General features: G+C 59.5%; 1 protein-coding gene across 1 annotated transcript in view; it reads left to right on the top strand.

Annotated features, from left to right (window-relative positions):
* Positions 1-860: 860 nt before the first annotated feature.
* Positions 861-11,160, top strand: part of TNR (tenascin R) — an 81,819-nt gene continuing 71,519 nt past the window's right edge. Inside the window, 1 exon segment of the mRNA XM_042804970.1 lies at positions 861-1,112. The gene's annotated coding sequence lies outside the window, so the exon portion shown is untranslated.

The raw sequence follows: 11,160 nt of genomic DNA, 5'->3' as shown, positions 1-11,160 counted from the left end.
TCCCACCCCAGCCAGTGGCTGTTAATTAACCTTTGGAAGTGGGGCAAGACCCAAACTTTGTTGTCTGGGGTTACGGAATGATGGAATGGTTTGGGTTGGAAGGGACCTTAAATCTAGTCCCACCCCCCTGCCCCGGGCAGGGCCCCCTTCCCCCAGCCCAGGGGGCTCCCAGCCCCGTCCAACCTGGCCTTGAACCCTTCCAGGGAGGGGGCAGCCACAGCTGCTCTGGGCACCCTGGGCCAGCGCCTCACCCCCCGCACAGGGAACAATTTCTGCCTTAGATCTCACCTAAATCTGCCCTCTGCCAGTTTAAAACCATCACCCCTCATCCTACCCCCACCCCCTGACCCAGAGTCCCTCCCCACCTTCCCTGTCCCCCCTTTAAGCCCTGGGAGGCCGCTCGAAGGGCTCCCCGGAGCCTTCTCTTCTCCAGGCTGAACCCCCCCAACTCTCTCAGCCCGGCCTCCCAGGGGAGCTGCTCCAGCCCCCCCAGCATCTTCGTGGCAGTAAGGCTGAGGCCAAACTCATTTGTCCCTCACTTCTTTTTTCACATCCCATTTTGTTGCGTGGCTCCTTTTCCCCCGCCACCCCCTCTCCAATCTTTTTCACTCTCTTCGCTCCGTGGGTGCCCGGCGGCGGGAGGTGCGTGGCCGTGGCGAGGCGGCGGGGGGGAGCCCCGCGGGGCAGCCCGTGGGCGGCGGGGCGGGCCGGGGGGGGGGTGGGTGGGTGGGTGGGGTGGGAGGCGATGCGGTGGTGCCGCGTGGGTTTGCGGGTGGGATTTTCCTCCCGCCTGTGCCCACTAGGTGGCTGCGTGCGGGGAGAGCCCGGAGCGGGGAGCGGCGGGAGGAGAGGGGGGGAAAAAAAAAAAAAAAAAAAAAAAAAAAATAATAAAACAAGGGGAAAAAAAAAAAAATAAATAAAACCCACCAAGCTGCTGAAATTTAAGCAGGGGAGGGAGCGGCAGCGAGGCAGTGCCGGGGTCGCCTCTCGCCGCCGCAGCAGCCAGCGGGGCTGCCGGCGCCAGGCCGAGCCCGGGGACCCCGCGCAGCGCAGCGCGGCCGCCCCGCGTCCCTCCGCGGCGGCGGCAGGAGGCGCCGGCCCGGCCCGGCCCGGTGAGTGTCCTCAGCACCGCGGACAGCTCCGCGCTCCGGGATCCGCGCTCCGGGCTCTGAGCTCCGCGCTCCGGTGATCCGCGTTCCGCGCTTCGGGCTCCCGGGTCGGGGCTCCGCGTTCCGCGTTCTGGGCTCCCGGGTGGGGGCTCCGCGTTCCGCGCTTCGGGCTCCCGGGTGGGGGCTCCGCGTTCCGCGCTTCGGGATCCCGGGTCGGGGCTCCGCTTTCCGCGCTCTGAGCTCCCGGCTCCGCGCTCTGAGCTCCCGGCTCCGCTCTCTGAGCTCCCGGCTCCGCTCTCTGAGCTCCCGGCTCCGCGCTCTGAGCTCCGGACTCCGCGCTCCGGGCTCTGAGTTCCGCGCTCCGGGTTCTGAGCTCCGCGCCCCGCTCTCCGCGCTTTGCCTTTCCGCGCTCCGGTCTCTGAGCTCCGCGCCCCGCGCTCTGCATTTCCGCGCCCCGGGCTCTCAGCTCCGCGCTCCGCATTTCCGCGCTCCCTCTTCTCCGCCCCTCCAGGCTCCGCGCTCCGCGGGTGGCCGCGCTCCGCTCCCCCGCGCGTCCCGGCCCCGCGGGCGGCCGCGCCCGCCCCGGCCCCCGGCCGTCTGTGCTCCGGGTGCTTGTGCGCGGCCCCCTCTCTCCACCCCCGCGGCCGCGCAGCCAGGCGCGGAGTTGGGCGCGGAGGGAAGGGACCCGCGGTTCCCCCCCCCCCCCCCCCCCCCCGCCGCGGTGCTGCGTCTCCCCGGAGCGGCCTCGGGGGGCTGTGCAGGGAAGTGTGTGGTGGGGTTGTTTTATTTGGGGCGGGGGGAGCAAAGGCTGCGTGCACTTTCTGCAAGTTCCTTTTGTTGCTGGAATGAGGTTCAAGAAATTTGGCTCTTGGCACCTGCGTCATACGGAGAGAGGAGACAGTTCGGGGAGGGGAGGCGGTTTCTTGCTGCATACTCGCAGGCAGTGCTTGAGGGGGGGTTGGGGGGTGGGGGGGGGGTGTCTCATTCACACCCTCTCCCCATCAAGCCCGTGCTTCATCTCGCCTTCTCACCCCGTCCCCTCCATCCTCCTCCTCCCGGCTCCCCTCTGCCAAGCGCTGGGCGCAGCCGCGTTCCCCGCAGGCCCGCGCTGGGGAGCAGCTTCCAGCCCTAACTCCAGGCTGGAAACAACCCTGCGCAGCCTCTTCCCTCCCGCTCCCGGCTGCCGCCTGCCCGCGGATGCCGCTGGTGGATGCGAAGACACACACACACACACACACACACACACACACACACACACCCCAGGCTCCCTGCTGAGCCTTAACCCCAGCTTTCTGCTTTCAATTCACCAAAGTTTGAACGGGATTACTGCCTCCTCTCCTGCCCGCTCAGGAATACCTTACGGGCAGCGACTGGTGCTTTTCTCTAGGAGAGGTTGACCCCTGGAAGGGGCCATCTGAGAGCTTTGGGCTGAAAGATGCTCCCTGAGCCTGCGCTGAGCTGCGATTTGGAAAGCTGGGGAGCGGAGCGCTCGTTTGGCCAGGTCACTGCTGAGCCGAGCATCGGCCGAGCAGCTGGAGGAAGGGGCCGTGAGGGTGTCTCTGAGGCACGTGTTAATTAGACGTGCTTCGTTAGCTGTTACCTGTTACAGCTTCTGGCAGAACCCATCTGTCCGGAGAGGAGGAGGCTGAGCCCGGTGCTGGGATGCTTCTTGGAGAGGCAAAGGGTTTGCCAAGGCGCTGCGGAGCCAAGGGGGGAGAGAAGCATCCCGGTATCCTGCCCTCCTGGCTGGAAATGGGGAACGCCTCGCTGCTGTAAGCTCGCTTCTCTTCCTTGAGACCCCTCTTGCCTTGGGGGTCTCAAGGAAGGGCCAGTTTTGGGGGGAGTCACTTTCTGCCAGCCACATCCCCGTGGGCCGGGTGTCTGCAGGCAGGGGAACTGAGGCGCGGGGAACGGGCAGGGGGGAGGAGGCCGGGCCGGCAGGCAGAGGGGTCACAGGAGGATTTTCCTGCCGCTTTGGTGGAGCATGAGCCCGGCTGTTGATGTGACTCTGAGGTCTGTGCTCACAGCGATGGGGTGCGAACCCCCCAGGACAGGGTGCTGGACAGGGAGGCTCGGTGGGAGAGAGGGGCCATGGAGCATCGCCGGCCCCGCTAGCCTGCTGGGAGGAGCAGGTCCCCCCCGGGGTACCTGGGCAGCAAGAGGTGGTGACTCCTTGGCTGCTGGGGCTTTTACTGGGGGCACAGGACAGAGCTGGGCCCCGTGGTGGTATGGATCCGTGTGCAGATCCATACTGCCAGGACTGGAAGATACAGTGCTGGTTGCCAGGGCTGATCGTGCTGGTGCTGTATTTGGGGAGAGGAGGGGGATTTGGCTGTAAATCCTGCCAAACCAAGGCTGAGGAGAAGGTCTGTTCTGGGCTGAGGTTGGGGTTTCCTCTGGGCTCAGCTCCTGGTGAGTGGAGGTGGCTCTGTGGGCAGGAACGGGCTGGGTTCCCCTTGTCTGCAGGGCTGCTCATGGGGTACAGCAGGGCTCAAGCCACCCACCCTGGGGAACTCTCTGCCCGGCCCTGCACCCCAAACCCACTCACAGGGACTCAGCAGGTGGCTTGGAGCATCAGTAGGGTGAGGACAGAAGGCTGCGGGGATGGTTTGTCACTGCAGGGTAGCAGCCATGGTGGGGGGACACACGGAGCTCTTGCTGGTGCCCCGACAGGGATGCTCCAGGCTCCCCAGTCCCCCTCAGATCAGCTCAAGCACCATGTCAGGAGGCAGAAATAATTCCCAGGGGAGAACACAACCACATCTCTGGCTGCCCACAGCTCGGGGCTGGGGGGGGGGGACAGGAACCCAAACCTGCTGGGCTGGGGTAGGCCGGGAGCTGCGGCTCCTGCCCCGGGCACAGGGTGTCTCTGGGGCTCCCAGCCCTCTCCCTGCTCCCCTTCGTCTTGCCAGAGCACGTAGCGAATGCAATAAAAGCCGAGAAAAATGCTAATTAGCGAGTGCAAGCGTGCAGGGTGTAAAGTAGATGTTTAACCATATTATATAAACAAACATAAAGGAGCCATAAATTAGGCGGGGGAAGAAGTCGATCCATCGACGGAACTGCCCAAGCAGAAGAGATAGAGGCAGCGTGCGGCAGCTGGGGGACAGGGACACGACACAGCCATCGCCTGTAATCCTCCCTCCTTTTAATTGCGCCTGTAATGAGAAACAAAATGTCAATGTTGTTAGATGCTGCTTCTCCCCGTAGGATGGTCCCAGCTGGGGTAGCAGCACCCTACGGCCAGGCCAGAGTGAAAACCCCAGCGAGGGCAAAGCCTGAGACCTCTTGGATCCTGCCAGCTCTCTGGAACTGGTCTCTAAACATGCCCAGTTTGCTGGCTGGAGCTACTACTGGTGGCTGCTAAGTTTGATGGCATGAAGTGCTTGAAGCTCAAGGTCTCAGTGGGACCTGCTCTGTGATTAGTTCCCAGTCTCCCCTAGCCCACATCTCTGCTCTTAGCCTGATGTCACCTTTGCCGTGCAAGAAATAAAATAAGGAAATAAGGAGGGATAAGGATAGGAAATAAAAAACTAAAGTAGAAAGTAAATTTGGTCCATCCCTTGGTCTGGAAACGATTTTCCCCCCCTGTGCTCTCTCACATGTCTCACAAGGCAGGTCGAAGCTTCCTTACAGGTGTGCCTGAAATGAATCCCAGGGTGCCCAACCCCGTTTTAGCTGACCTTTAGTTAAAGGTTGTCCCCATGGGCTGCCCCGGCTCCCACAGCCCTCGAGAGGAGCTGCTTCAACGGAGTGTCATGGGGCTTGAAAGGGCCTCCCCCCTCCATCCCTCCCTGCTATTCCCTGGCCGAAGGAGGGGGGGTCAGAGCATGGGCAAGCGAGCCCCTTCCCACTGGGGCAGCAGCATCCCTGAACTAATTAATTGATGGTGGTATTCCCTAAAATAGCCCCCAAAGTTTGGAGTAGTGGGACTGATCCAGCCCAGGCACGGGCAGCTGGAGCTGGCAGCCGGCTCGGTGCTGCCTGTTGAGACATCACGTCCCCACCTGCCTCCTGGCCTCTGGACCTGCTCGGGGAGTTTTCCGACTGAATTAATATTCAAAGGAGCATCCTTCCTTGCCAAAATCCCAGCAGCAAACCTCCCACCCACGGGCTGCCGCAGGGTGCTGGGACACCCTCTCCTCCTGCGCCTTCCTAGTCTCCCCAGATTGCCATCCTCATCTCGGAGCTTGATTTTATTTTCCCTTTTTAATTACCCATCGCAATCTCTCCTGGCAGCTTCTTGATGAGCCCCAGGTAATTGTTTTGGTCCTTTTTTTTTTTTTTTCCTCCCCTCTATTTTCCTTGATGCTTTGCAATGTCAGAGCCTTGTATTTCCATAAGCTGGCACGCTTCTCCCCGGTAGACCATCCGCAGGGCAGCAGCACTGGCAAGGTGCAGGCAGCGAAGCCAGCAGCTGCCTTGCTTATGTTTCCCGGCTTCAACCAGCCACCTTCAGTAATTAATTAATTCAGCTTTAATCAGCCAGCGTGGTGAGCTCGTCCTGCCGGCACATAAGCTTCCGAGTCGGCAGAGCTTTGGGAAAACACAGGGCGGGAGGAGGTGTCACGTCTGTGGGATGTCACACGTCCCCTCTCCTCCTCCCCATGCTGGCAACCCTCATGGGTTTGGGTGTTGATACCCCATGGCCAGTTGCTGACAGCTTTGCCAGCCGGGCGGAAATCCCAGGGACACTAAATTCTCTCTCCCCCCATGCTCCCTCGGGTGGCCGGGAGTGAGAAGGGGTCCAGGACCCCCCAAAACCCCCAGCAAAAGGACAGCAGAGGCAGCATGGGCTCGCTGAAGCCCTTGTCTCTAGGAGATCTGGTAGCAGAGATCTTCATCTGAACATTTTTCTTCTAAAAGCTCTCAGGTTTTGGGGGCAGCGTGTCCCAGGACAAGCTAGGACCCATCCTAGCTACCACCTACTGCCTTCTCCCTGCCCCTTTCTTGGCTTTTTTGCTAAATAAGGGCTTTTTGGCAGGCATTTCTGCTCCCCCATCTCTTCTCCCAGGGCCGGCAGAGCCCCAGCGCTTGTCCTCCACAGCAAGCCACCATGGGAGGACGAGATTTGAAGCCTCCTGCTAGCGTGTGGTCGTGTGGGTTGTTGTAAGAGGAATTATTCAGGGGTGTTTAATCGGTATCTGGGTGGGTGCGGGATGTTGCTAACTCGCCTTGCTTCCCTTGGCCCACCTGCAACTCCTTCTCCTTTTGGAGGAGATCTCAAAATCACCCACACTTTGGGGAAATGAAGTGCATGTAGCTACTACAAGTATAGAAAAGTCCTTTGGTAACGGCTGTTCTCCAGGGGAGGGGTCTGGCAGAGATGAGGGATGTCTCTCTCCTTCCCCTCTGCTCACGAGAGACATCGTGGGAGGGAGAAATTATTTCAGCTTTCTGTCCTTCACCCCCAGGGGATCTCCCTCTTCTTCCTCTCACTTGTTTGGGGAGAAGATCCCACTTGGGATCGCGTGGGGCTGAGGTCTGTGGATGGGGCTGGAGAGGTGCCTGGGGAGCAGAGATGCTCCAGTGCGTGCTGGCTCTCCCTCTGATGTGCAAATATCCTCCCCGGAGGAAGGGAAACGGCCTTAACTCTGCCCGCCCGGCACCGCTTTCCATTTCAGAGCCCTCCATCATGGGATGCGAAGCAACGTCCCCGGGGAAAGCTGCTCCGTTTGCATTAGCTGGAGCACATGGCTGGCCAGCGTAATTACTCTTCCTTGGCCCGGCTGCCTGGGATTTGAAAATTGATTGTCGAGTCGATACCGATGCGTTTGGACCATGCTGGGCTGCCCGCGGGCGCAGGCAGGGACGGCTGCCCCCGCCAATGGCTGGCGGGGGGAAAGGCTGGCCTTTGGCTTTCCAAGCTCACGGCTGGCCGGGGAGGTGATCCCCGAGGATGGGTGAGCTAGCAGGAGGAGCTGAGCGTGCCCTGGGTCACGCAGCCCCTCGTGGTCCCCGCCCTTGGGGCTCAAATCCCACCACTGCAGTCCTAGAGCATCATCGCCAACAGGGGAATGTTTCCTGGAGAAGCTCTCGAGCCATTCTCGAGCTGGCTTCCTTCGCTTCGGCTGAAATCGTGTCAGTCAGCAGAAATCGCTGAAAACGTGGATTCCTAAAGTGCAGTTTTTGTTTTCCATATTTTTCTGGTGGGTGAGTCCTCTAACCCCCGCGGGGTTTTGCAGCCTCACCTTGCCAAGCAGCGCATCCGGGAACAGGTCCTGTTGATGGAGCCCATCCATGTCCCCACTAAATAACGTGGGAGACAGGCGGGGAGCTCCACCGGCGGCAATTTCGGCTGCCGGCGGCCGAGCTCACACTGCAGACAGCTCAGCGTCCCCGTGGCGAGAGCACGGGCGGTAATTAAAATGCAGATTGATTTGGTTCGATCGGGTTGTTGTCCTTTGGGGGGGGCGAGGGGGGCGCTCCCCAAGGGGACACGCTAGCACTGATGGGACCCAACATTTCTCCGGGGGGGGTTGGGGCCCTGCCTGTCTCCGCCTGCAGCCACGGCGCAGGATTTGACCCCTCCTCGTGCGACACCCACGTGCGTGTGTTTTCAGAAGGGATGCTTGTACTCGCACGGAGACTTAAAAGAAAATCCCTCTGCAAAGCATCAGCATTAAACTTATCTTTAATTACACAGTTAATTTATTATGTAGCACTAGTAACAAAGTAAACCGGGCAAACAGCTCCGAGATAGCACGCTGAGAATTGCCTCATTTAGTAAATAATTTTAACTTAAGTAATTATTTCCTGCAAGGGGGGATGATGCAGGAGCGCCCCAGGGGGACTCTTCACTCCTGGCTGCAGGAGGGATGAACCCTCCGTGTAATTCCTCACTAATTACTCAATGCCATCATCTCCTCCTCCCCGCCTCTGGCTGACGTGCACCCATCGCCCCGTGCACCCCAGGATGACAGTCGGGGTGCCAGCGGCTGCTTTCAGTCCTGCCCGTCGGTGCTGGCAGAGGGTAGTTGGTTTTCCTTTGGGTTGAGTTTTTTTTTTTTCTTTTTCCCTCCCCAGTTTTAACCCACAGGCTTGTCATTTTGCTAAAGCATCATCTCCTTTCCCCAGCCTTGCATAACAAAGACGAGTTGCAGGGGGCACTGGTGAAGGTGCAGGGCGCTTCCCCGCTGGGGAAGAGGCGGTGGGCAAGGGCCGAGCTGGGGGCAGGCGACGTGACCGGCATCCCTGGTACCCGGCACTCGTGGCACTGCCGCCTGCATCCCGAGGTCCTCCAGCTGCCCTGTTTTCAGTAGGAAACATGGTTTATACGGAGCTGCTTCATGTCTGTTTTCCCCACCTCGTCTTCCTCCCCAGCTCATCCTGCTCCCTCCCTCCTCCCCTGGCTCCGTCCCTGTCCCCCCCACCCCTCTCCAGCATCGCCCACACGCTCTTCCCCGCTCCGGGCTTTTGTTTCCCCCTGGGGCTTCATTTAAAAGCGCTATTGATGCCGTTAGGCGCTAATATGAAGAGAGTCTCTCTCCAGCTGCCCGGCGCAGATGGGGACCTCGGCTCAATCCACGTCCTGTTCTCCGCTGGGGAATAACAATGAACTCCAGCGCCGCGGAGAGACGGAGAAAGAGCAGCTCTGTGCTCCGGGAGACAGCCCTGTTCCCGGGGCCAAAATAACTCCACTTGTTTTATTTATCAACTCCGGGGGGACGGGGAGTGAGTGGCATACAGATGTTGCCACAGCTGGCTCTGCCAGCCTGATGTGCCTGGGACTGGCCCTGCAGCGAGGTCTTGTGCGGAGAGGGGATGCTCTGAGGTGTCTGGGTCTCGGCATCCCATCCAGAGCTGGAAAACCAGCTGGGGGGAGGAGTGGGGGGGGGGGTGTGGGGGGTGTGTTTTAAAATAAAAAGCAAGGTTTAGGCCACGGACATCTCTAGGGCAGAGCTTTCAGCTGCCAGCATCTGACCTGCCACGGATTTCCACCCTGCCCCAGGCTGGCACCCCAGTGATGCTCGTTCAGAGCCTGAGACAGCTCAGCATTTACCCAGCAGCTCTGGCGCTTGCGAGGGGAAAACGGAGGAGAAAAGTCCTTCTTCATCGCTTATGTACGCACACAAAATGAAACGGAGGGTGATAGCAGCTGAGCCGATTTTTCCCCATCCCCTGCTCCCTCCCCGCTGTTGCCCCCCCGCACGCAGGCTCCCTTCCTCCCGCTCCTCTCTTCCTGCGCTCCCACGAGTGAATTGGATTAGTCACCTTCTTAATTAACTGTGCCGGTGTGAGCTCTATTAGGTATTAAATGTTTGTCACAATCCAATTAAAAAAAAATCCATCCCAGCAGGGCAGGGTTTCGGAGGCTCCGGGGGTTTGCAGCCCTCACACCGGGGGCTCAGAGGCGTGAAGCTGGGTGGGACTGGGGGGGCCTGGTGGGGTGTAACAACACCCCCCCCCTCAATTCCTGGATACCTCAGGGGCTTGTTTTGCCTTTGAGAAAGGTCATCCTCGCCCTCTCAGCAAGGGGTAGACCCAATGCTGGTGCCCTGAGGAGAGGCAGAGATGTCGCCCCGGCAGCTCCACAGCACCCCCCCGAGCCAACGCGGGTTGAAAATTGGGATGGAGCTGAGTGAAAATCCACGGTGGAGCTGTGGTACCCGGGCTCTGACCGGCAGCGGGGTGCCTGGCAGCATCGGTAAGGCTGAGCCGGGGTTAACGCAGCCTTTTGGGGTGTGGGGGGGTGGGCATTAAGGGCTGTGTTCTTAATGTGCAGGCTGGATGCTGTCGGGAAGGAGATGGCATCGGCATCTTCAGCATCAAAGGCAGCTTTTGTTTTGAATGAACGCCCACACCGGGGATGAATGAGGTTTCGCTTCTGCTTTAAAACCAGCCCAGCTCCTGAGGACGGGCACGGCGCAGCCTCCTGCAGCCCCCCCCCCCCCCCCCGCCGTGGGTCAGCTCCCTCTCTGGGGCACCTGCCCCACAGGAGATGTCCCGGGCTCTCCACCCCATCAGATGCCTTCATCACTGCTCGGCTGCTTTATCTTTTTCTCGGTTGTCTAGACCATTTCTGATCCATAGCAAACTTTCACCTCTCATCTTGGTTCCCTTAATAGCTTCTGCAGAAGGACTTTATTAAAGCCTGGTGGAAACTCTGAATTCATTACAGCTCCTTATGCTCTGCCACACAGCGCTCTGCTGGCTCCCTCGGGTCACGATTCCCGCGGTTTATGGAGGCCGTACAAAGCACTCGGTCTGGTTTCTTCCTAGCCCAAATTATTATTTATCATTTTTATGTATTTACTAATTATTTATCATCAATTATTTATTATTACAATTTAACTTGTTTTCTCCCCACATCAAACGGCAAGGCTCACTGGGCTCTGAGGCTTCCCAGCATCGTCCTGTGTGTGTTTTGCTGTAGAGGAGGTGAACCACTCACCGGACAGGTGGGTGAAGCGTCGTTTTGCACAGTAGGTTACATGTCAGTTGACCTTTTTAGTCTAAAAAAAAACCCGGAAAAACAAAACCAAACCTCCCAAGTGAACCCTGCAGCAACCTAGGGCTGTCTCGATGGGTACCCACGGCCACACATGCCACCCACGAGGCCCCACAACAGCACCCTCCGGGAGGGGAGACCCCCATGGGGAACATCTCGTTGGCAGCAGAGGCAGAAAGCTTAATCTCTTTAAATTTCTCTTTATTGATTGCGGCTTTACGGCTAAATCACTCGCTGTAGCGATGCGTGAGCTTCCCCATCACAAGTGCATCAGCGGCCCGCGGGACTCCAGCCATTGCACGGTGGTGCTTCGCCTGCTGTCCCCGTCCACGGGGCTCGGCGGCGGAGTGCCCGAGCATCCCTGATTTCCACATGAACTGGGAATGCTTGGGCAAGCCCAGGGAAGAGGAACGGGATGCGACGGTGTGCGAGCATCCCTGATTTCCACATGAATTGGGAATGCTTGGGCAAGCCCAGGGAAGAGGAACGGGATGCGACGGTGTGCGTGCGTGGACGTGGGTGCAGGTGCCGATGCGCTGGGGCGCTTCCCTGGGGAAGCAGCTGGAGGTGGTTTGTCACCCGTGGGTGCAGCACGAAAGG

The sequence above is a fragment of the Tyto alba genome, unplaced genomic scaffold, assembly GCF_018691265.1.
Source record: "Tyto alba isolate M040663 unplaced genomic scaffold, T.alba_DEE_v4.0 Super-Scaffold_1000006, whole genome shotgun sequence".
Classification (NCBI taxonomy): domain Eukaryota; kingdom Metazoa; phylum Chordata; class Aves; order Strigiformes; family Tytonidae; genus Tyto; species Tyto alba.
Note: the sequence above shows the minus strand (reverse complement) of the source record. Positions and strands in the feature narration are given on the sequence as shown.